Source organism: Penaeus chinensis, chromosome 33 (genome assembly GCF_019202785.1).
Source record: "Penaeus chinensis breed Huanghai No. 1 chromosome 33, ASM1920278v2, whole genome shotgun sequence".
Lineage (NCBI taxonomy): Eukaryota > Metazoa > Arthropoda > Malacostraca > Decapoda > Penaeidae > Penaeus > Penaeus chinensis.
This window is the reverse complement of record NC_061851.1, coordinates 38818420-38823954: the sequence shown is the minus strand read 5'-3', so window position 1 is coordinate 38823954 and position 5535 is coordinate 38818420.

The window sequence follows — 5535 nt, the reverse complement described above, 5'->3', positions numbered from 1 at the left end:
TAACATATCTTACAGTTATATGATTGTATAAGTCAGTCCCCATAGTCTATCGTTCTCTAACTTTTTTATCATTTCTTTTCAAACCACTCCCCCTCATCCCTCTCTTTCTCTCTCTCTCTCTCTCTCTCACTCTCTCTATATATATATATATATATATATATATATATATCATATAATATAAATATATATAGTAAACATATATATATATATATATATATATATATATATATAATATAGATATATAAAATGGATATATATATATATATATATATTATATGTATGAGAATTTAATAAATATATACATATATACATACATACAGAAATAGATAGACGATGCAGATGGTTGTGTATAATGTATATATAAATAAAATAAATATATATATACATAGGGGGGTATATATATATAGATATAATATATACACATATATAAATCACTTTTTCTTCTCCTCTCTCCTCTCTCTCCTCTCTCCTCTCTCTCACGTCTCTCTCTCATCTCGTTCTCTCTCTCCTCTCTCTCCTTCTTCATCTCTCTCTCTCTCTCCCTCTCTCAGATGTCAGATTCATTCCTCCTCAACTCCCTTTTTTTCCAGCCCTCACCTTACCGTCCCCTCCCCCCCCCGCCCCACTGCTCACTCCCTCCATCCTGGATAGAGACAAAATGAAAATAGATTTTATCTCATACGCCTATAGCTCCAGTGCGCAGCCCTCAACGCCAACTTACATTATTCATGTAACGTGCTCTTCTTCACATCGCTCGCCTGACACATCGGATACCCTTTTTTCCCCGTCGTGTCTCTCTCTTTCTCTCGCTGTCTTTTTGTCGTTCTGTTTTTTTTCTGGCTTTGTTTTTTTTCCTCTGTCTCTCACCTCTCGCAATATATATATATAAATATATATATTATATATATATATAAAGTCTATAAATATGTAAATACATAGATATAAATATATATATATATATATATAATATATATAATATATATGTTGTGGTGTTTGTGTGTGTGGTGTGTGTGTGTGTTATGTGTGTGTGTGTTTTGCTATATATGTGAATAATATATATATATATATATAGATATATAAATATATATATATATATAAATATATTACATATGGTGCGTGGGTGGTTTTGGTGCTCATAATCCTCCTACCCTCTCTGTCCACCCACAGTCGCAATCTCCCCCCCCCCCTCTCTATCCTTTTCCCCTTACAATAAAACTCTCGACTCATCTATACCCCCCTGCCCTTCCAACCCCCTACCTTCTTTCTCCACCACCCCCCGTCCCTCTCTACTCCCTACCGTCCCAATTCTATCCCCCCTGTCCTTCCTAACCCCCGACCTCCCCATCTCGACCCCCTACCCCTGTCCCTCCCCTACCCCGACCTTCCCCATCTGCTCCCCCTACCCTCCCTACCCCCCTACCTTCCCCATCTGTTCCCCCGGCCCATCCTACTCCCCACCTTCCCCTTCCTACCCCACCCCGTCCTTCCTACCCCCTAACCGACCCCTCCACCCCCCCTGTCCTTCCTACCCCCTACCTTCCCGCATCCAGCCCCCCCCCCCCTTCCTTAACTACCCCCGTACTTTCCCCTTATACCCCCCACCCCTGTCGCTGCCCGACCCCCTACCTTCCCCATCTACTCCCCCTAACCTCCCTACCCCCTATCTTCCCCATCTATTCCCCCTGCCCTTCCTACCCCCTATCCTTCCCCATCTATCCCCCTGCCCTTTCCTACCACCCTACCTTCCCCATCTATCCCCCCTGCCCTCCTACCCCCTACCTTCCCCATCCACCCCCCCTGTCCTTCCTACCCCCTACCTTCCCCATCTACTCCCCCTACCCTCACCTACCGACCTACCTTCCCCATCTATTCCCCCTGCCCTTCCTACCCCCTACCTTCCATCCTATTCCCCCTCCCTTCCCTACCGCCCTACCTTCCCCATCATCCCCCCCTGCCCTCCTACCCCCTAACCTTCCCCACCACCCATCCCCTCCCCTTCCTACCGCCCTAACCTTCCCCACCTATCCCCCCTCCCTTCCTACCCCCTACCATTCCCCATCTTTCCCCTCCCCTTCGCTACCCCCGATATTCCCCACCTACCCCCACCCCTGTCTTCCCCTACCCCCTACCTTCCCCATCTATTCCCCTCCCCTTCCTACCCCCTTCCTTCCCCATCTAGTTCCCCTCCCCTTCCTACCCCCATTACCTTCCCCTCTAATTTCCCCCTGCCCTTCCTATCCCCTACCTTCCCCATCCACAACCCCCCTGCCCTCCTACCCCCTACTCTTCCCCTCCTTCCCCCTGCCCTTCCTACCCCCTAACCTTCGCCATCTATTCCCCCTGCCCTCCTATCCCCTACCTTCCATTCCCCATCCACCCCTCCCTGCCCTTGCCTAGCCCCCTACCTTCCCCATCTATTCCCCCCTCACCTTCCTTCCCCCGATCCTCCCCAGCCTTCCTACCCCCACCCCTGTCTTTTTCCCACCCCCTACTTCCCCATCTATTCCCCCTCTCCCCTTCATACCCCCCACCTTCCCATCTATCCCCACTCCCCTTCTAACCCCCTACCTTCCATGCCATCCCCTGCCCCTTTCTACCCCCTACCTTCCCCATCCTATTCCCCCTGCCCTTCGCGATCCCCTACCTTCCCCATCCACCCCTCCCTGCCCGTCCTACCAACCCCCTTACCTTCCCCATCTATTCCCCCTGCCCTTCCAATCCCCTACCTTCCCCATCCTCCCCTCCCTGCCTTCCCTGACCCCCTAACTTCCCATCTATATCCCCCTAGCCCTTCCTACCCCCTACCTTCCCCCTCTATTCCCCCTCCTTCCTACCCCCTTACCTTACCCCATCTATCCACCCCTGCCCTTCCTACCCCCTACCTTCCCACCTATTCCCCCTGCCCTTTTCCCACACCCTACCTCCCATTTATCCCCCCCTGCCCTCCTACCCCCTACCTCCCCCATTGTTTTTCCTTCCGGTAAAGTCGTCGTCACTGTGAGTTTTCTCTCCGGACGGCAAGAAGAAAAAAAATAACACTTCCATAAAATCTCGTAAATTTGGATACTGCCTGTACTCCTGCAAGTGTCTCTCTCTGTCTGTCGGTTTGTCGGTCTTTTCCTTTTTTCTCTCTTTCTTTCTTTTCCCTTTCCACTCTTTCTCTTGAAAAACCTCTTATCTCTTTCTCTTGTTTCTCTTTTCTTTCTCTTCACTTCTCTGTTCTCTTTTTCTCTTTTTTTCTCTTTCCTCTTTCTCTTTTTTTCTTCTTTCGCTTTCTCTTCTCTGTCTCTTGCTCTCTCTCTCTCTCTCTCACTCTCTGCCTCTCCCTCTCATCTCTCTCTCTCTCTCTCATCTCTCTCTCCTCTCTCTCTCTCTCTCTCTCACGCTCTCTCTCTCTCTCTCTCTCCTCTTCCTTCTCTCTCTCCCTCTCTCTCCTCTTTCTCTCTCTCTCTCCCACCTCCTCTCGCTCTCTCTTCTCCTATCTATCTATTTAATCTTATCTCGCGTCCTCACTATATCTAATCTAACTATCTATACTATATCGTGTATTACTATGTATTTTCTTTGTTAATTGGATAAAGACGATACAAGTATGAATTACACGTCATTGGTAATAGTACTAACACCGTGACTGCCTAAATATAAGATGTGAATTCATGAGATATTGTAAAATCCTACAAAGGCGTGAAAATACACATGTACAAACAGCTATAAATGTAAATCATTCGTGTATATGTATGCGTATGAATTGTTATTTGTAATTTGACTTAGATTTATTTTGGATGGTGGAGATTTGCATATATATATATACATATAAAAGAGAAGAGAGAGAGAGAGACAGAGAGAGAGAGAGAGAGAGAGAGAGAGAGAGAGAGAGAGAGAGGAGAGAGAGAAGGAGAGGAAAGATTCATTATGTAGAATAAAGAGAAAAATACAAACAAAGAGAAGAAAAGACTAAACCTCCAAACAAGAAAAACAGAGCAGGACTGACAGACACAGACACACGCACACAGCGAAAATAAGAAACAGAAAAGCAGACAGCCAGGGAATAATGAAGGAACACAGAACGAAGAGAAAAAGAACAGTGAACAGATAAACAACCGCCAAACAACAATGAATGGTAGGGTGAGATGACAAACACGCACAAACGTTATAACATGAAAAACGCACATAAAACCGAAGCACATGGACACAAGTTTAGATGAAATAAATACAAAATGAATGAACAAATGAACAATTTCACTATAAGGTCACACATAGCCCAAGCACACAATCCTGTTTTCTGCGACAATGCATCACTCGCGACACACGTCACCTCTAAATCCAATCCTCAACAAAATAATAATGATAAGCAAACAAAATAAAAGAACTGACACAGCATCTTCTAACTCCCTTCCCCTCCTCTTCCCCTCATCTTCACCCTCCTTTATACACCCCCTGCCTCATTCCCTTATATTCTCTCCTCCTGAGCCAATCTCTCCCCTTCCCCTGCCCCTTCCCTCCTCTCCATCCTCACTCATCGACGCCCTTCCCTCCCCTTCCTTCCATCCACTCTTCTCCCTTTCCTTCCCTACCCCCACTTCCCTTTCCCTCCCTCCCACCCCCTTTTCCCTTCCCTCCCCCTAACGCCCCCCCTCTGTCCCAATTCTTCTTCCCCCCTCCCTTCCATTCCTCCCTCTACCCCCCTTCCACCCTTGTCCCCCTTCCCTTCCTCTCCCAACCCCTTCCACTCTCCTTTCCATTCCTTATCCCCCTCTCCACAAACCCCCCCTTTCCCCACCCCTCCCTCCCTTCCCTCCCTATCCCCTAACCCCTTCCACCCCTTCCCCCTTTCCCTCCCCCCTCCCCAACCCCTTTCCGCTCCTACCACCCCTTCATTTCCCCTACACCCCCTCCATCTATTTTTCGCCTGATACTTTATGTCCCAAATGAAACAAGCGACCAACACTTCGCCCGAGTGTCCTGTGGCCAGATATATAAAGGCACTCTACACAAACTCGGTCCTTTGATGTTGACTCTCTGGGCGGGAGGAGGGGGGAGAGGATGAGGGGAGAGGGAAGGAAGGGGGAGAGAAAGGTGAAGGGAGGAATGGACAAGAAGGGAATGGTGGAAGAGGAAGGGTGAAAAGAAAAGGTGGTTGAGGGAAGGAAGGTGGAAAGGGGGAGAGAGAGAAGGGAAGGAATGGGAAAAGGGGAAGGACGGAAAGGGAAGGAAGGATGGGAGGGGGTGTAAGGAAAGGTAAAGTTTGGGGGGAAGGGGAAGGTGAGAAAGGTGAAAAGGGGAGATAGAGGAGGACATGAAAGGTACAAGGAGGAGAGAGGGTAAGGGATAGGCTGGGACGAGGGATTGAGGAAAGGGGAAAGAGGGGAAGAATAGTTGGATCGAGGGGATAAAGGGAAAGAAAGGTTGGAGGGAGTGCATGGGGGATAGGGGGCAAGGGAAAGGGGAGAAAGGGGAAAGGGGGAGAGAGGAAAGGGAAGAATAGAAAGGGAACGGTTTCAAGAGAGTATGGAAGAAAAGGGGTGGGAGGAGAAG